Genomic DNA, 21,831 nt, shown 5'->3' with positions numbered 1-21,831 from the left:
ACCTACTGGAACGCCCAAGTTGTACAATCGTTCGTTACTCGTCTCTCGTAATCTCGTAATCTAGAAAGATAGTTTTATATTAATATCATGTTAGAAAGTACTTCTAGTGTTAGTACTTCTAGTATTATCATCATGTTAGAAACTAAATGGTGTTTTTTTCTAATCTAGTGTTTAGTGACTTATCTCATGAAATGTAAAATATAAAATATAAAATGAAAAAAAAACACCATTTACTTTCTAATTTATATTAATTAGAAATAATTTTATTTCTTCAATAAAACCAATATATATATATATTTTTTTTATTTATTATTATTATTATTATTTATTATTTTTTTTTTTTAAGGTAGTCGTTTCTGGATTGAATTGGAGTACGCAGTTATGCAGCATCGTGATTTTTGGATTTCTGTATGATGTATGATGTATCATATTTGGATATATGATATATAGAGGTAAGCGTTCTTCATTTCGTGAAATATCAAGGTAAGACTTTGATTTGATGTTCTACAAAATTTCTGCTGGCAGGTCTTTAGACCTGCGAGATTTCTAATAGCGCTCATACGCAAATAAATCGATACGAGCGTGCCTGCTCTAGATGTAATCGCTGATTTGCTCGATAAAGAGCCGTCTTTTGTACTTATTGATAAACTCCAAAAGAAGTTCCAGCTGACATAACCTACTAGCATGATCGACCTCGTCATCATTATCGAGTCGCTCGACAAAGGGCTAGCACTCACTTTTATTAAAAAGCTTCTCAAGAAATTTGAACGGGATTGCCCGGCTACTTAAATCTATATTCTTCTCACGAAGTCGACGTTGAGGAAAATGAAGACTCTCCTCAAATGGAGGAAAAACTCAATCTAGTTGTCTCTACCTCTAATCCTTCTGATCAAGGAGATCCACGCTCGTAAGAAGAGATAAACTCTTGCTGCTGAGCCAACAAATGATGTTGGTATGGATGAGGACGCTTCCATATCAGATCCCTCTGCTTCCCCCAATGAAAAGATGCCACCGATTATCCTAAGGGAAAAGCAGAGATGGACAACATTAAGAACCATCATGGCTAACTTACAAATAAGTTATAGATCTGCTAAAAATATAGACGAGGGCATAAACATTCAGCCCGCCAAGATGGCTGATTATAGAAATCTTACAAAGGAACTGGACGCAAGAGGAACTCAATATCACACATTTTCACTTGCTTCCGAAAAAAATCTGAAAGTGGTCCTACGAGGAGTCTCGAGGATATTGACACGGATGAAATAGTTACTGACCTCAACTTACTAGATCTACCTTCCATAGAGGTCACTAGAATGTTTAGATCAAATAAGACACCTATGCCTTTAGTCTTAGTAGAAATTCATAATATTTTCAAAGACATATACAATCTAAAATCAATCTGTGGACTCAAAATCACCTCAGAACCATTGAGAAAGAAAGCATCTTCTGGGAAGTGCCACAGATGCCAAAAATATCGCCATGCCCAGAAACTATGCAAAACTCAGTTCAGATGCCTAAATTGTGGTGAGAATCACCCCACAAATACCTGCACCAAGCCAAAGTCCACTCAGGATAAGTGCGCTAATTGTGGGGGTACTCACCCTGCTAATGATAGAGGGTGTATACATCACCTCCAAAAACAGATGGAACGATCCAAATAATCACTCTACCTCGTCATCTAGTGCGAGAGTTCCTGAAGCTCAGGCTCCTCAGTCCTCCAGGAGTGAGAACATGACAACAGGTGCTCGCCCATCATTAACTGAGCCCCTTAAGAAAATGAATCTTCAACATCAAGCGAGAACATATGCTGATGTGGCTCGCTCAAAACAGATAGTACAAACCCAGAACTTGACTAATCCACATTCAAATCTATCAGCTATTATCACCTCTTCTTTTGCAAACATGCTGCAGAATTTCAGCAACTCAAATCCATCACTAAGTGCTACAAAAAGATTCTTACAGCAAACCCAATCCATATTATCTGCACACTCTCTGATGCATAGAAAAAAATCGCCCCAGATTCTCTTAGGATTATTGCTTGGGATGCCAACGGTATCAAACATAAACTGTTAGAAATCCACGAATGCAATAATAGATACAACCCAGATATATTTCTAATCAATGAAACTCACCTGAGGCCTCCTGACACCCTACAAATCAGAGGGTATCAGATTTACAGAAACGACAGACTTGGGTGTAGAAGTGGAGGTACAGCCACCCTTATCAAAAATTATATCAATCCTCATTCAATAACCAACCCTACAACCACCAACCTCGAAATCACAGGAATTAATGTCCTCACAAACTCAATTGGAAACCTTAAATTTTTTCCTGCTTACAACCCTCCATTAAAGACATTATTTACTTCAGATCTCGATGCCATCCTTGAAGTAAAAGGACCGATCGTCATCGCTGGAGACTTCAATGCAAAACATCCTGCTTGGAACAATAAATCTACCAATAAAAATGGTCGCATTCTTTCCAGGCTACACTGGATCAAACTATGCTGTTGTGGCTGGACCTGCCGAACCAACTCATCTCAGTACGTCTGACACTGCTGACATCCTGGATATAGCTATCCTGCAAGACATTAAACTACAGTATAGCCTTAAATCACTAAACGAGCTGTCGTCGGATCCCAACCCAATTCTACTGCAATTGGGAGAACAAGAATGCTGTCTCCTCCCTTTCATTCAGGCATATCGTGGGAGAGATTGTCTAAAGGACTTAGGGATCAAATTGGACCTGTCACTCACATATGCCCACCAGAAGATGTGGAATCTGCAGTGACTAGCCTCACCCAACAGATTAAGTCCGCTATAACGGTTGCAACGTTCCACAAACCTGTTCCCAAGCCTGGTCGTTTGCCTGAGGATATTATGGACCTGATCAGAGAGAAGAACAGAGCTAGGAAGAGATTTCGTAACACTCGCGCTCCTCAGTACAAAACAGTGCTTAATAGAAACCAAGTTTGGGATAAAAAGTTAACCTCTATCTCACCTATTGATCACTGTATCTGGGGGTTACTGAGAAACATCAAAAATAAAATCAGATCCCTCTCCCCATAATCTCAAGCCAGGGCCTAGTCCACACAGATGCAGATAAGATAGAAGTCATACTAAATAATCTAGAGGAGCAGTGCAAACCTTCTTATAACAACTTGGATTTCAATCACTTGTACAAAATCCACAGACAGGTGAGGCATGCATTAAATCTCCCAGATACCAGTGCTGACCATATTGCATCTGCATCGCCTATTGAATTATATGATATTATTAAAAAACTTAAAATTAAAATTTAAAAACTTAAAATTTTATTCACTGTTTTCCTTCCAACTGGAAACTGGCTGATATGTTTGCCTGGCTTATATATAGGAATCACATCAGCCATTTTCCACATCTACCGCAAAATTTTCGTCCAATAAGTCTCATCTCCAATCTGGGTAATATTGCGGAGAAAGTCATCCTCTCACGACTCCAAACCTCAGTAAATAACCTAAACATCCTACCTAAAGAACAGTTTGGTTTTAGGTAACACCATAGTACTACCCAGCAGATCCACAGAATTATGGAATACATCACCACCAGCTACAACTGGCGCCAGTGCAGAGGAGCTGTTTTCCTAGACTTATCCAAAGCATTTGACAAAATCTGGCATTTTGGACTCCTACACAAACTTATCTCTGCCGGTACCTCACTAAGTATGGTTCATTTAATCCATTCATATCTTCAGAATAGATCAATGCAAGTAAAAATCAACGGTTCCACATCCTCCCAGCGCCACATCTTTGTTGGAATGCCGCAGGGATCTCTACTGGCTCCATTGCTGTTCTATATATACATGTCAGACATCCCGCACAATCCGATGACTTCCATTTTGGCCCTATGTGGACGATACGGCAATACTAACCAGATCTCTCCGACCCCATTTCATTAACAGAAAACTTCAAGAAAACCTTCTAAAGCTGGAGGGTTGGTTCTCCGAATGGAGATTGGAAGTCATCCCCCCAGAAAAGCTCAGCCGTTCTTTTCTCAAAAAGGCCAATGTCTCCTGCAGGAGATGTGTTACTATTCAATACTAAAATTCCCTGGCAGACAGAAACAAATTACCTGGGCGTAATTCTTGACAAAAAGCTATCTTTCAACCAAACAGATCAAGTCTACGTCCCCAAAGGCATCTAAAGCCATAGCTCAGATCTATCCGCTAGTAACTAGAAATAGCAAGCTCAGCAACAGAATTAAATTGCAGCTATACCAGATGACGATTCGTCCTATAATCACCTATGCCTCTCCAGCCTGGAGCCACACCTCTAATACTAACATTATCAAGATACAACGAGTGCAGAACAAGTGTTTGAGAATGATTCTGAACGCCCCGTGGTATGTTAGAAACAATCAACTTCATAGAGATACAAATATTCCCTATATTTTCTCTTTTCTACAGTCCTTAGCATCCAAGTTTTTCCTAAAGACGTCCACACACCCCAACGATTTGGTTCAGCAAGCTGCAGCATGCGAGGCAACGGACATATTCAAACATAGAAGACCAAAAGCTATATTAGCCTCCTATAGTCTCATAATCTCCGTGCCCATTAAGGCGAGCAAACTGCTCATAAATTTTGCCCTCACTGTAACAACAACAGATAGCGGGGAATATGAAAAGCATCTTGCTTCACCCCTAAAGACATAAATGTCAATTGTCAATAAAACCAATATAAGTTTTCTAAGAATCGACATCGAAAACATTACCGAGCAGCACATTGGAAGTGATAGCATTACATTAATTTCTATACATACACGATTACAGTATTTATTTGGCGGTATGAAATAGATGCGAGTCTGAATGGTTTTATATGATTTTATACAGTAATTTAGTATAGAAATTATTGTATTATTTTATTTCTCTTAGAAATAATAATGTAAATTTTATTTAAAACTATATACTTTAATTAAATATAACAATTATTTAAAATGTTTTTAATCATTTAAAAATATTCAAAACCATTAAATATTTATCATTAATTTAAAAATAGAGACGTAAGTGGAAGATATTATAATTGTAATTATTGATTTGTTGAATTGTCGGCTATGTTTTATAGAAACTTACAATACAGGAAGAGAACAAAAAAAATAAATAAAACAGAGAACAACAATTAATTTGAAAGCTCGTGATGTAGCTGCATCGGTTGCAGGAGAGCACTTCATTTGTGCTAATATACATGAAGAAATAAATTTAAATAAAAATAAAATAATTAACAAAATATTTGTAAATGTAAATAAATAATTAATTAATTATTTAAATTAAAAATATTTTATGATTTTATTTTTATTTATTTCCTGATATCTATTAATTCAGATGAAGTTACTCTCCTGTAGGCGATAGCGAATATGCTAGTACCTTACAATTGCACTTTTAGACGCTCATAACCCTGAATATTCTAACATCAGTTCAGACCGTGTTATATAATGAATCAACGCTGGGGAAACTGCTACTGTTGGGGTTCAATTTCGCCCAGATGTTTTTAATATTCAGTTTTTCATATCCACCACTCAAGGCTGCTCAGGTGCACTGCAGTCAATAAAGGCAGTTTTTTTAAGCTCGAAAAACTTCGTTGTCTGAAAACAAATTGCTCAAAGAGAAAGAAGCAAATTGGGCAATTTGCATCTTCTTCCATCCGTATTAACTCTTTCTGTCTTTAAAAGGAAGGCTGACTGATTGAGAGTGCGTGAGAACGCGTGTTGGTCTCCGAACGTCAAAGTCTGCCCGAGACAGATCATTAATCAGAGAAATACTTTAAGTGAAGTCCTCTTGATCTATAATTACAGTCTAATGGTTCACGTTGTGGCCTGCACTTTCATGTCTGCATTATCCTTCGCAGTCATGAGAAAGTCGGAAGCTCACTTCCAGGATGATTTAAATATCTTTAGTACTCACTTGAAGGCATCTCGCATCAACAATTTTCTAGAAATAGAATAGTTAGTGAACAGGAGATACTTATATGTTGCTTTATGACTTTCTTTCCATACTGTGCATATAGAAATGTTCACTAAAGTGGTTATAATACCTGTCTACGATACCTTTTTTAAATTCAAATTTACATACTTCCAATTCAAATGCAACATTAAAAAAAAACTACAGACTTCTTTCATTCATGCACTGTGTAGAATTATATAGACAAACTACCGTGTTGTTAAATAAAAATGTCAGGATGAGAGAACGATATAGAAAGCTTTTTTACCTTGGGTATACTATGTGTTAAAGATACCAAGCAATTTTATCAACTTGGTTTTAATCCTATTTCCCAATCCTATCTTAATCAATTCTTATCTAATCAATTCTTAATCCTAATTCGTGTATAAGGTCAAAACACCTTGTGACAACTTGTATAGGTAAAATTTATAAGGTCTACATTACTTCAACCTTGGCATCTCAGGATCTGGCTCTCACTAACGAAACCTCAATAAAGGTCGAAACCGGTCTGGGTAGTGGCTCTTTCCTTAATGCATAGCGTCAGTCATATCCGCAAGGAGATGAATCAGGCTATGCATTATGGGAGATTATAATGCAAAACATCATAATGCTATGCATTATGGGAGATACTAAGGAAAGTGATCAGAGCCTATTCCACCTTTACCACGAGTTGCCTCAGACCTGAAAATACTTCAGGCGCAAATTTCACTTACCTTCTTGTTTGTTTACTTGGGAAAAAGGATTAAAACCAAGTTTATAAAATTGCTTGGTATCTTTAATATATATGTATATATTGAATCAGCAATACTTCGATTTTATATCACAAATTTCAATAAAATCAATTCAAAATATGGTTTTATTATATGCACAGAATATTTTACCAACAAGCAAGTTTAGTCTAACGTCAGCCATTTTGGAAAATTCAACCAAATTGGACGGTTTTTTTTTTTTTTTTAGAGTGGGTTATTCGTTTCAGTTCTGTCTTCTTCTAAATCACGCATCTACCCTATTACCCGTGTGCTTGTCTAGGGATTTCGTAATAGGGAATTTTAGATTACATCATATTTTACTCTTGCCCACTTTCTTCTTGATCGCGTACAGGCTATTTTCCGTATTTGGTGACCAGTTACCAACTGCCGCCATTCTTCTCTCGTTCTCACTACGTTTTCGATTTCATGGTCGTCAAGAATATACAATTCTTGCTATAAAAATGTTTTTCGACTTAACTGGAACCCCAGGTGCACTTCGCCAAGACACAATAAAAAGAGTTCGTCGAAGGGCAGCGACGAACCGTGTCTAAGTAAATACGCCAGCATTTCAGATATCTTTCAAGCTGTCTGCTAAGACAGGGCTATCTGTTTAATGTGTCACTTACTTCCGAGATATATAAGGTACAATGGAAGCGAAATCCTTTTAGTCGATAAATTTGAATGAATAATGACATTAAATGAATCTTTCGCTATAAGATATATGGGGTCCCCACACAGCATTTCACTCTTCTAGAAAACTAATCAATTTTATATTAGTGTCTTGGGAAACGGATAAATCTATTTGTGCGTAGCTTAGACAACTAAAGAGGATATTTCATGTGTCACAACCGGTGTTCAATTAAGAAAACCCTTCTTTAGTTAACAGAAAATTCATAGAAAATTAAAATAATATAAAATGAAAGCATTTTTATATATTTATATTAATTAATTTAAAATTTCATATTTTTAACAGTATAGTAAAAAAAAAAAAAAAAATAGAAAATAGTTGAAACACCAAAAATTAAATTAATACTAGGTTCCCTAATAGAAATGTGTAAACAACGTGGAATTTCGATAACCAAATGTACATTATCAAATAAACTTCCAGAGGACATAAAACGTCTTATCCAAGAGAAAAACAGATTAAGAAGACAATATCAGAGAACAATGGACCCAGCGGATAAACATGCAGTGAATAGAGCAACAAACCAGGTTCGATATGCCCTAAAGGACCACCGTAACCAACTCTGAAATAACAAAATTCTCCAATTAAACACAGAGGATCAATCAATATGGAAAATGATGAAATCACTCCTTCAAAGCGTTTTACATTTCCTCCAATCCAAGGTGAATCTAATGTTGTCTACAACGACGAGGAAAAAGCTGAAGCATTTGCTGACAATTTAGAAAAACAATGCAGCCCCAATTATATCAATACAGATATAAATTTCATAAGTAAAATTCACACCCAAGTGTGTAAAATAACTCAAAATGCCTCAATCCAATCCAGTAACAAATCCGTGTCACCAACAGAAGTATATGAGATTTTAAGAAAACTAAATAACAAAATGGCTCCTGGTCCAGATGGAATAACAAACAAGGTACTCAAGTTACTTCCCCGCAAAGGGGTTATGCATCTAGTAGCCATCATTAATGCCGTCGATGCTCCGGCTAAATTATTTCCCACAACGATGGAAAATTGCCGACGTTTTCCTAATTCCCAAACCGGGAAAAAATACACAGTTTCCTGAAAATTACAGACCAATCAGCCTTCTTTCATGCATAGGTAAGATAGCCGAACGTGCTATTCTCACACGGCTTCAAGAGGCAACAGATATCAACCATATAATTCAAGATGAACAATTCGGCTTTAGGAAATATCACTCCACAACGCTACAAATTTACAGAGCTATCGAACATATAACCCAAGGGTATGAATGCCACCAACACTCTGGCGCAGTTTTCTTAGACATCACTCAGGCATTTGATAGAGTGGCATCATGGACTAATTTTTAAACTACACGAAGTTGGTATTCCATTGCCACTAGTTCTACTTATCAAATCATATCTAAATAACACAAAATTTAAAATAAAACTCAACGGGATCAGATCCACAGAGAGGAGAATCACGGCCGGAGTCCCTCAAGGCTCTCTACTATCTCCCCTACTCTTCTCCATATACATGGCAGATCTCTCCAACCTGTCCCCAGCTATCACCGCTCTATATGTCGATGATACAATTATTATAGCCAGATCCTCCTAAGGTAAAATACTTTCTATATATATATATATATATATATATATATATATATATATATATATATATATATATATATATATATATATATATATATATATATATATATATATATATATATATATATATATATATATATATATATATATATATATATATATATATATTTATTGTCATTATGTGTTATGTGTTCCTTTATTTTCATTACTGAAGAATACTTAGTCAAGCTGGTGTTTTGACATACTTGTAATAAAGAACCATGATATACTGAAAAAAACAAAAACAAAAAAACACATCGTTACTTGAAATTTGGAGACTGCTGTCTGAACCAACGAATGCTAGAAAACACATGCATCTGTTCTTGCGAAGTTAACACTAAGATGACTACTCATTAAAAAGGAGCTCAGCATCTATAATCTTATATGCATGTTGACTTTGTTTAGAATATTTTGAAACGTCGTTCTTCTTTCTCTCCTAGTTGGTCCGTGCATAGAACCCAGTGAGGTGACTGTTTGTGAATGTCTTTGCAACGTTCTGTCTGATGGGATTGATATAAGAACATGAGTAGACATTACTTCAAAATGATTTTAGTAGTATACTCCTTGATTATAACAGGCATATTATATTGTCCATTTGACTAATTTGTATAATTTCTTATACAGGAGTTTCTTTCAAATGTTTTTTTTTTTTTTACATCGCACTCTTGCTACAGTCTGCCTTTTCCCACAGTTTTATGGTAGTCATAATATATCCGATTAACCGATTAGCACAAAATTTTCAAATTTCAATTTGTTTGTTTCCACATTTTTCATCTGCTTTCATCCCAATATGAGCAGAATGAATAACAAAATTAGTCAGGGGTGCCGTTAGAGGGCAGCACTATAAAAGAGATTTGCGGTGGCTGTAGTACATGGAATATCGATTGCCTAGCAGGTTGTTTACGACTCAGCTATGTGCCATAAAACCAACAGCTGGATCTTTTAACTGCCGAGTGAGAGTGGGTGACATTGCTCTTCTTTCTATTAAATATTCACTCGAAACAGCGGAATACAGGTGTGATTAATTATACAATAATTGCTCCTATTTTCGGCTTCTGACTGTTATCTGTTCGAAACAAAAATGATGAAAAATTTAAATCCAATTTAGAATATTTACTACGTAATGGAAGTTGGTTAGTCGAAGATGATTACACAACAATAAAGCCAAAGATGTTATTAGAACTGGGTGTGTTTTTAGATTCAGAATTTGCTACACAGGGTGTGGTTCTCGTTTCTTTTCTTTCTTTCTTTTTTTTTTTTTTAATAATAAACAGGACGTAATTAACACATCCGCAGATAAGTTATAAAAGAGTAGTTTTTCGAACAACAAAATGTCTACATCAACGAAAAGCGTAAACTACTTGACAACTTAATAGGATGTAAATATCTTTTACTACACTCTAAACCAGAGATAGGAATAATCCAATTAGAGGGCTAAACAAGTAATTGCAGCTATTAAAACACGGTGGGTGAGGAAACTATCTTGGGTTATTGGTCTTTACAGCCCTGCAGAAGGATTGCAGTTGATTACGATTACCCCCCGGCAAAAAAAAAAAAAATCTCTAAGCAAGAAATGCCACATGTGATGATTTAATTTTAGTCTTTTAATTTATATTTTAATTAAATTGATTTACTTTCTTATGTGATTTACCCACACGAAAACTTGTAAACATATAGTACATTAGTATCGCGAGTGGGAATGATGATTTTACCTCTATTTTTAATATTATGCTTTTTCAAGCCACTTCAGCCCTCCAATAAGCGCGGAGGTGGAGTTACACCACGCGATGAAAGTAATCTCTCATCTAAAAACAATCTAAATCTAAATAAAATCTAAATACATCCATACACACGGCAGCATTCGAAACCCACAGCCTGTTGGTTGTACAGCTGATAACTTCTATGTATATCACAAGATATCCTAAACCGATCTCATTTTGATTTGTTTAGGAGAGGAAGCAAGAAAAGATCACACCGAATATCATAAACTGCTGAGATGCTTTGCAATATTGCGAAATATATCAGCAGAAAAACTTTCAATACCTTAAAATATATATTTCGTTTTCCTAGATATTGGCTCCGTGTTGGTTTATTTTAATGTTCCTAACATTTCATTCTTCCCAATGTTTTCAAAGGTTCCTGAAAATCATGCTGCGATTTAAATATATCAAGTAATTTTATCTCCAGTTCTATTCCCAATAAATCGAAGTCCAATCTGTCATAATCTATCTCCTCTATTTTACAACACACACACACACACACACGCACGCACGATCTTTCTTGCCTAGTATTTGAGGAAACATCATTCTCATCAAAAACACTTGTAGCATTGCAAAAACATTTCTTCTGATGGCTTGATCTGACCAAACATTTACCAAAAAATAACGTAAATATGTAGTAATTATAGATTTATTATTTCTGGCCAAGGTCTTATATTATTATTATTATTATTATTATTATTATTATTATTATTATTATTATTATTATTACATCAACTCTCCTGAAGTCAAAGACTCCTCGAGGGAGAGACAGACAGACAGAGAGAGAGAGTGAGAGAGAGAGAGAGAGAGAGAGAGAGAGAGAGAGAGAGAGAGAGAGAGAGAGAGAGAGAGAGAGAGAGAGGTTTATACCATTAATAATTGCATAAATTACATGAGAAATATACATCACATTACATGACAATGTGAAATAAGTATACATATATTACAAAAGTCCACACACTTACGGAAAATCTTCATGCCTATAACAACCTGAAGCTTAAATTTATTCACACCTCTTAGAATTCACAACATATTCAGGCAATGCATTCCACTCTCCAACCCTTCCCACCCTCTTATTCACCACTTCCTAGAGCAATTTCTGAGGATGGCTTCTACGTCTCGCCCTTACCTTTTTCAGATTTCACAATCTGAAAAATCTGTGTCATATCCATCCGATAAATATCCTTCAAGAGCTTAAACGTCTCAATCATATCACCCCCTTCGGCTTCTATCAGCCAAACTCTGCAGATTACATGACCTCATTCTATCCTCCTTATAGCTAACATTCCACAGTCCTGAAATCATTTTTGTCAACCGCCTCTACACCCTCTCCAAAGTATCTTCATCTCCCCCAAACCCTGGTGACCAGATTTGAGCAAAATAGTCTAGATGCTGCCTGATCAGGGCCTTATATACAGTGGAGACACTACCATTTTATCTCTGCTGATTAATGTTCATCTTAATATTGCAGTAATCCTCTGAATTATCTTAATCACCTTTGCAATATGCCTTTTGAATTTCAAATTTCGATCCACCATAACTGCAAGATCCCGTGGTTCCTCAACATCCTTCAGCATACTTCCACACATAAAGAGTATGCACTATCCTCTCTGTCGTTCCGAAAATCCAAAACCTTACATTTAGTAACATTAAACTGGCATCCCTTAGTCATCTGCCCGCATTTGCAGCTTATTCATATCCTCCAGAAGCGCTACTACATCAGCACTACTATCAATAACCTTCCCAGCTTCACGTCATCCTCAAACAACTGAACATCTTCAATTTCAGTGACAATATCATTGATATAAAGGTTGAAAAGTCGTGGATGCAAGCCAATTGTAACTTTCCTTATCCCCTATGTTGCCCCTCCATGCACAACCCTTTGATATCTATCAGACAATCAATTGCAAATCTACTCACCAACTTAATTTCCAAACCCATAGGTTGCAGCTTAAACATCAGTTTATCATGTGGTACCCAATCAAAAATAAATAAATAAATAAGTAAATAAATAATACAGTTTATGTATTTTCTTTATCAACCACTCTTGTTACTTTATCATAAAAGTTAACGAGGTTACTGAAACAAGACCGCCGCTTAACAAATCTGTGCTGACCTTTACAGATAATACTATTTTAATGTGCCCAGTTTTGTATACGAGCTCTTACCAATTTTTCTAAAACCTCAACATATATTGCAAAAAAAAAAAGTGCCTCAAAAATTTATCAGTAAAAACTAATACAGTACTGTAATTTGTCATGCAGTTTTCAGGCTATTTTACTGTTTCTATAGTTACCGCAACATACTTAAGTTTTGAAACGTGTTAGCCAGTTCCGTGCACGTTTACCTTTCAATAATAATTATGGAAATATAATGAAACGTGGAGTCTTTTTGAGTTATTGCTCTTAAAGGAGTGTTTCTATGGTTACAGGCATGCGCATATTGTTACCGCACTGAGTCAAGCATTACGTGCAGATGTTTGCGTTTGAAGTCTTGTATTAACTTGACCGTTTGAAAATTTTCATAATCGTTTGGAATTAAAAACAGACTTTTATTATTATTATTTTTTATTTAATGTCCAGTTTAAATCTTGGCAGGAAGTCAACTGAAAGGAACATGCTAGTACTTAAAACATCAGGTTGAATCTATTTATTTCACATATGTTTCTTTTAAGTAAAAAATTACTTTCAAAACATCTAAAATCAATCATTCTATGAAGTTTGAAGTATTGTCACTATTGTCAGTATTGTCACTAGTTTGAAGTATGTTGCATTTTCTCAAAAAAAAAAAAAAAAAAAAAAAAAAAAGAAAAGAATTTATCTGGAAATAAATTTATCTGGAAATAAAATAAAAATAAACTTTCTGATACTCAGAAAGTTTATTTTTATTACAGCCATTCTGCTAATTGTCATTAAAATAAATAAATAAAAGAAAGTAAAGCTTAAAACATAATAATAGTAATTAGAAAAAATCTGAGCTTATTTTAATTATATTTCTGAAAACTGTCATATTTTTATTTATTATTGTTTATAATTTGCGTAACTTTTCATTTACATCATCGGAGGCAACACGAACTATCCCTAACCTTAGCACTAGCCCTTGGGGGAGAAAATCCATCTAAACCATTCCCTTTCAGACACGATTAAGACTTTAATATATATATAAAAAAAAGAACTCCGGTTATCAGTAGAAAACACTATGTTCCCCCGTCTTCCTTCGCTATACCCTGGAGGTTTTAAAATCCTCCCCACCCTTCGCAAAGAGATTTTAAATGCAACCCCGTTGATATTTATATCGTATTTTCTACATTCGCATGCTGAAGTTACTTTATCGACCTTCCGGCTGTGTGTATACGAGAGCAGTATGGGAGTTTTATGTTGATGGTAATGGCTCCCTTCACTTAGGAAATTGGGGGAGTTTCATTGGCTGCCTACAGGGTAACCATTGGGAGCTTATGTGCTACTCAGACACCACTACATGTCACGCTTCCAGCTAAAAGAGGAGCTTTTAAAGAGAGTCATGTGCGGGTTCTCATTTGGTGATTTTACTAAATGCGAGATATTCGAAAAGTATTTTCTCCACCCCCCTCTAGGGTATTAAACCAACACGTGGCGGTTACTTGGGGGAAATCACCGTCGACGAAAAGATGCGTCCCCCCCACTGTCATCTGCTCGTTATGATCGCATAAATGGTCTTACGTTAGTGCAAGTCCCGTCATTACACTGCGCTTTCTGGACATTCGCTTCTCCTTCTACGGTAACGTAATCTTTCTCTGCATTGAACGTTCTTAGTTTGCAAGCACATCACGGTGCGCCTATGTTTACATCACTGGTACAATAGAAGGAATGCGAGCCGGGAAACGAAGCTTAGAGGAATGCGATTCCTCTCTTTTGCTGTTGATGTTCAACTGCAGTGGTCATCGTCCAACGGGGCGGTCATAAAGTGAGATAGCCCAATCTTAGTCCTGCGTATATTATATGCAGCGTGTATTAAGCATTATTAATATCAATTAATAACCGTCCGACGACTGATATTAATAATGATAATACAATAACTTCAAAAATAATTTGTTTCCCGAATAAAATAGGGTATTTCTCGACGTCTGTTGTGATTGGTCAAGTCTGTATCAACAATCAGTGGCGGCTCGTGGCTTGAAATCGTGGAGGTGCTGCAACTTTCGAAATTTACGTACACACTGTAAGTACAGTGTGAATGTAAATGTGTTTGGATAAAATATCAAAATTATGGTAAAAAATTTAAAAAAAAAATAAACATGAAAAAATATTGTTTATTATCGATAAAATTATACAGTTTGGTATAATTCAAAATTAAAAATAAAATCCAATTTTTACAATTTACAATTTTTGGACATTACAATTAAATACTTTAATTGTAATGTCCAAATATTTAAAGAGACGGAGTAAACACGATAAGCACTACGAACACTCAACTATTGGCGCTAACTGCATATAAACAACAGTGGAACTGCGCGACAGACAGTGCTGCATTACGCTAATAGCTTGCATCTCACTATGACGTGCATATGCTTGCGTGCGTAGCAATACGACACTGCGGTAAACACAGTGCTGCTAGCGTCCTTCTCAAGATGGATTTTTATTATTTTTATACAAAATAAGAGAATTGTATAGGATTGTTGATGATAAAATTAAATATTACAAGCAAATATAAATAAATAAATAAATATATTTATTTATATACCCGTGCCCATGCACGAGCCACTCCTGTCGCCAATACTTTTGGTTGAAATATAGTTTAGGATGCCAGGGAATTTTATAAGCGAGAAATATTTTATATTTATTAGAAATAGTAATGCAATTAATATTTGATTAATAATAAAATTTTATTAATAATAGAAAAATATGAATACTTCCAAATTTTTTTTTACAAGTCTCGAAATATAATACATACCTTAAAGTGTTATATATTACTGACATATTACCATGTTTAAGCAAATTTTTTCTGAATTTCTGTTCATTACTGAGGGAAAGCAGAATCGAATACAAGAGATGTTCCGAGAAAGAGTCGCTTGGTACAAATCAGCCAAATACTTATTAGTTCAACTTGATAAAACCCTAAACTTCAAGACACAAATCGATAGTGTCTCTACTAAAGCCAACCAGACCATTAGCGCAGTTATACAGCCACTCCTGAAAAGGAGCATCCTCCTAAACATGAACGACAAAATTCTCCTCTACAAATTAGTGATAAGACATCAACTAACCTACGCCTCACCCGCCTGGGGACACACGACTAAAAGAAACACCCAGAGACTACAGACAATCCAGAACCAATGTCTAAGAATGGCGCTAAACGCTCCCTGGTTCACCAGAAACCTCTAGCTACAGCGAGAAGCTAAACTACCAAACTTCAAAAACCGACATGATAGGCATTGCAGAAAAATTCTTCACAGTCACATATAACCACCCAGATCAGCTATTTCGACAAGCAGCTGACTACAAATCCTCAGACTGAGTCAAACATAAAAGACCTAAAGCCTTCATCTCAAAAGAAAGCTGAAACACGAACAAGAACTCATGTAAAGGGACAAGGAGTCACTGACTCATTCAGTCCACAACTCAAAGAAGTTGACAGCTAACAATTGTTTTATGAATTTGTATCTAGCTTTTGTTCATAGTTTAGCACTTGGAAAATGATGTCTATTGGTTTGGCCGTACAGATTCTGTAAAGCTAATATACAAACAAATGCTAATGTAGTCATATGGAGACAAGATTCTGGCTTTTTAGGTAATCCGGATACACATTCATTTCTTTCAGTTCCAGTTTATCCCACAGGTGTAAGATGAGAGGTCACTGCAGGCCAGTCAAGTTCTTTAACACTCATCAAACCATTCCGTCACAGAAACTCGCCTTTTTTTTATTTATTTTTTATTTATTTTTTATACGGGAACATTGTCTGGTTGATACAGGAAAGGGCTTTAACTGAACTCTTGCCATAAAGCTGGAAGCACGGTATTGTCCAGAATGTTATTATAGGTCACAGCGTTAAGATTTCCCCGGGACTAGGGGCTCAGCAAAAATTATGAAAAACATCATGATGATGCCTTCTTCGCCAAACTTCAAAGATTGGTGAAGAAGACATCATGATCTACAATTTTTAATAAGGTGGAATGTCACCTGACACTTGACGCAGGTGTTACAGTTATGGTACAGGCGTTGTTTGTAGAGATATTTCGGTATACTCGGTAGTGAGTATTTCAAACCGAGTACAGGTCCCGAACTCTGGTTTTACCAAGTCGCAAGTGTGCTGTTGCTGTTGCTCCTAGTATTTTCACGTCGAAAATCACTGAGCTCTTCAGTAATGCCCGCTTTATTGTTAATGTTCATGCATTAAGATTGCAAGATCGTTTTTAAAATTTATTAATTTGCTTCTTAATATTTATTAAATTAAAGTAGCTGATTTTAATGGGTGTCTTTGCCAACTACCCTTTTCTTGGAGGACTTGAGATCTAAATAATATCCTAGAGACCCTAAAGGAAACTTCTCTTTGTTTATTACAATTAAAATAGCTAAACTTTCTTTTGATGTTTGGACTTTTCCTTCCATTTAAAAGAACCTCTGATTTTCTTATATTAATTGGGAGCATCTGCTGGCTTCTTCTCTATTTCTTATGCTTGATGAAGATTCTCCATTCTCCATGCATAGTGACAAACCTTAGACAATGTACACTTATATATTCAGTTCCCACCATTTCTTCTATTTTTGAAGTGAATGCATCTTTAGGAAGATTATGGGTTTGATGTTTTCTCTGCCGCTGTCTCTTGCCTTCCTTCCGATCTCAATCAAAATATTATGAATAGCTTTCATTTAGTATGTATTGTATATAATTATGGTTCTTTGGAATTACGTCCAAACCAACAATGGCCATGAGATCAGCTGATTATTATGTTGATTTTTGAACGAGATTGCATTCTTATGGCAGATTTCTTTCCGTAGGAAAACCTTGCCATAGTTATATATTATAACTGCTGTCTCACCTTCATTTGAAAATTCCTTATAAAGGCTCTGCGCCCTGGAAATATTCAAAGACTTGTTTTTCTAACCAAAGGGCATCGTCTATAATTGTTGAGGCTTATAATAATAATAATAATAATAATAATAATAATAATAATAATAATAATAATAATAATAATAATAATAATAATAAATGTGATTACTTCATCCATTGGGAATTCGCCAGCATGAAAATATCGAAGCTAATGACAGGGAAAGAGGAAAAGAACTTGCATGATATGAAGCACCAAAGTCTCAGATTATGTAAAATTTTTTCCTCTCATTAGCTGATGAGGGAAATAAATATAAATATAAATATAAATAAAAAAATATATAAATAAAATAAACCTACAATTAGAACAGAAGTGTTCTCTCCAAACTTTACTATCAATTTTAATTCTAAGTTAAAATTGATTCTATAAAGTAATATTAATAACGAAAAATTGACAATTGACATTTATTTCTTTAGGGGGAAGCAAGATGCTTTTCATATTCCCCGCTATCTGTTGTGGTTACAGTGAGGGTAAAATTTATGAGCAATTTGCTCTCCCTGAATAGGCATGGAGATTATGCATCGCTATATGAGGCTAATATAGCTCTTGGTCTTCTATATTTCAATATGTCCGTTGGATCATATGCTGCAGCTTGCTGAACCAAATCGTTGGGGTGTGTGGACACCTTTAGGAAAAACTTGGATGCTAAGGATTGTAGAAAAGAGAAAATATAGGGAATATTTTTGTCTCTGTGGAGTTGATTGTTTCTAACATACCACAGGGCGTTCAGAATCATTCTCAAGTATTTGTTCTGCACTCGTTGTATCTTGATAATGTTAGTATTAGAGGTGTGGCTCCAGGCTGGAGAGGCATAGGTGATTTTAGGACAAATCGTCATCTGGTATAGTTGCAATTTGATTCTGTTGCTGAGCTTGCTATTTCTGTTAATCAGCGGAGAGATCTGAGCTATGGCTTTAGATGCCTTTGCGCACGTAGACTTGATGTATTGGTCGAAAGATAGCTTTTTGTCGAGAATTACACCCAGGTAATTTGTTTCTGTCTGCCATGGAATTTTAGTATTGAATAGTAACACTTCTCCTGCAGGAGACATTGGCCTTTTTGAGAAAAGAACGGCTGAGCTTTTCAGGGGGTTGACTTCCAGTCTCCACTTGGAGAACCAGCCTTCCAGCTTAAGAAGGTTTTCTTGAAGCTTTCTGTTAATGAAATGGGGTCTGAGAGATCTGGTTAGTATTGCCGTATCGTCCGCATACAGGGCCAAAATGGAAGTCATCGGATTGTGCGGGATGTCTGACATGTATTTAGAGAACAGCAATGGAGCCAGTAGAGATCCCTGCGGCACTCCAGCAAAGATGTGGCGCTGGGAGAATGTAGAACCGTTGATTTTTACTTGCATTGATCTATTCTGAAGATATGAATGGATTAAATGAAATATATTTAGTTAAGTACCGGCAGATATAAGTTTGTGCAGGAGTCCAAAATGCCAGATTTTGTCAAATGCTTTGGAGAAGTCTAGGAAAACAGCTCCTGTGCACTGGCGCCAGTTATAGCTGGTGGTGATGTATTCCACAATTCTGTGGATGGGTGGTACTATGGTGTTGACGAAAACCAAACTGTTCTTTAGGGAGGATGTTTAGGTCATTTACTGAGGTTCGGAGTCGTGAGAGGATGACCTTCTCAGCAACATTACCCAGATTGTCGATGAGACTGATTAGACGATAATTTTGTGGTAAGTATGGGTCTTTGCCTAGCTTATGTATAGGAATTACTTCAGCCAGTTTCTAGGTGGAAGGAAAATAGTGAAATCTTAAGATTGCATTTATTATACTGGTCAGGTGCACTACAGCTTTTCGAGGCAGCAGCTTGATCTCCCTGTTTGAGATGCCGTCTGCTCCAGGAGCTTTATTGTTCTTAAGTTTTTCAATAATATCATATAATTCATCAGGTGATGCAGGTGCAATATGGTCAGCACTGGTATCTGGAAGATTTAATGCATGCCTGACCTGTCTGTGGATTTTGTACAATTGATTGAAATCTAAGTTTTTATAAGAGGGTTTGCACTGCTCTTCAAGAGACTTCAGTATCAAGAGACTTCTGGCTTATCTACATCTGTGTGAACTAAGCCCTGGTTTGAGATTATGGGGAGGAACTGTTTTTATTTCTGATGTTTCTCAGTAACCCCCAGATAGGGTGATCAATAGGAGATAGAGGATAACTTTTTATCCCAAACTTGGTCTCTATGAGTTTTAAGTGCATCTCTAACTGCCCCATTTATCCTGTTTAGAGCTGTTTTATCTTGTGGTGCACGCGTGTTACGGAATCTTTTCCTAGCTTTGTTTTTGTCTCTGATCAAGTTCATGATGTCTTCAGACAAATGATTTGGCTTGCGGGCAGATTTGTAGGAGGAAGCTACCTTTATAGCAGAATTAATTTGTTGTGTGAGATTTGTAACTACAGTTTCTACTTCCTTTTGTACGTATGTGAGGAACAGGACCAATATAATCCTTGAGTGCTACTGACAGTCTTTCCATGCTATGTAGGAGTGAGAAGGAGGACACAGGTATTCTTGATTTCCCAGCTGTAGTAGAATTGGATTGTGATCGGATGATAGTTCATGCATAGATATAATGCTATATTGAAGTTTAATATCCTGCAGGATAGCTATAACCAGGATGTCAGCAGTGCCGAACGCACTAAGATGAATTGGTTCGGTGGGGCCTGCCACAACAGCGTTGCTTGATACTAAGCAATTGGAAAGGATGCAACCATTCTTGTTTGTGGTTGTGCAATTCCACGCCGGATGCTTGGAATTCTGATCCCGGCAATAATGGTGGGCCCTCTGATGCATAAGATGGCATTTAGTCAGAGTGAAGTAGAGATTTTTGGGGAGGGTTGTAAGCTGAGTAGATTTTCAGTTTGCCAGTGGAGCTGGTGACTACTTCCACACCTGTGATCTCAAGGTTAGTGGTTGAAGGATTGCTCACAGAGTGGTGCTTAATGTAGTTTTTAATGAAGATGGCAGTGCTGCCGCCTCTGTAGAGTAATCTATCATTTCTGTATAGGCGATAACCCCTTATTTTAGGATTGTCTGAGGGTCTTAAATGCGTTTGACTGATTAATAAAACATATGGTTGATACCTAAATGTGAAATCTCGAGGTTCCAGAATTTTGTTTTTGAGGCCATTTGCATTCCAAGCAACGATCTGAAGAGATGCTGGAATGAGTTTGTTATTCATTTATGAGAGCTGTGAGGATGGCCTGCGTTTCACGAAGAAATCTTTTAGTGGAGGTTTCAGTAGGGGCTGAAATTTTGTAGCATGTTTACTAGTGAGGCCGTAATAACAGCTGTTAGATTTTTAGGTGCAGTTGGTTGATTTTGTTCCGGTATTGGTCTATTTGTACGGGCCACATCGGCATAACTTCTTGTTTGCTTTTGAGTGTCTCTATTTTTGGAGGTCTCCGACTGTGCTCGCTGAGTCTCCGGTTTTGATGCCTGGGCCTCTGTTGTTCTGATACTGTAGGAGGAGGGCTGATTGACCGCCTCCATCCGTCTGTTCTTTGGGTGCTGATTACATCCTTTGTAGTTCGCAGGATGAGGGCCCCCGCAGTTGGCACATTTGGCCGAGTGGTCCTCGGCTTTGTGCAGGTATTGGTTGGGTGGCTGTGCCCACATTTCAAACATCTATATTCCGCTCTGCATAGATTCTGGGCATGGCCAAACTTCTGGCACCTGTGGCACTACCCAGAAGATGATCTTTTCAAGAATGGTTCTGGTGTGATAATGAGACTACAAACTGTTTTTAAGTTGTAGATATCCTTGTATATTTTATGAATCTCAACTAGGACTAATGACATGGGAGACTTGTCTGCTTTGTACATTCTGCTGACCTTGACTGGAGGCAGATTTTGATAATTGAAGTCAGCAGCTATTTCTGCTGTGTCAATATCTTCACAGACACCACGAAGGACCACGTTTAAGTTTTTTTTCGGAACTGAGCGCAAAGGTATAATACT

The 21,831-nt window shown here is 36.5% G+C and overlaps 1 protein-coding gene across 1 annotated transcript in view; it reads left to right on the top strand.

Annotated features, from left to right (window-relative positions):
* The first annotated feature begins 387 nt into the window (after window positions 1–387).
* Window positions 388–21,831, top strand: part of LOC150103943 (locomotion-related protein Hikaru genki-like) — a 228,713-nt gene continuing 207,269 nt past the window's right edge. Inside the window, exon 1 of the mRNA XM_090396630.1 lies at window positions 388–452. The gene's annotated coding sequence lies outside the window, so the exon portion shown is untranslated. The remainder of the gene's footprint in view (window positions 453–21,831) is intronic.

Source organism: Typopeltis vanoorti, chromosome 8, assembly GCF_054136105.1.
Source record: "Typopeltis vanoorti isolate ZY-2024b chromosome 8, IOZ_Tvanoo_1.0, whole genome shotgun sequence".
In the NCBI taxonomy this organism is placed as follows: Eukaryota; Metazoa; Arthropoda; class Arachnida; order Uropygi; family Thelyphonidae; genus Typopeltis; species Typopeltis vanoorti.
Note: the sequence above shows the minus strand (reverse complement) of the source record. Positions and strands in the feature narration are given on the sequence as shown.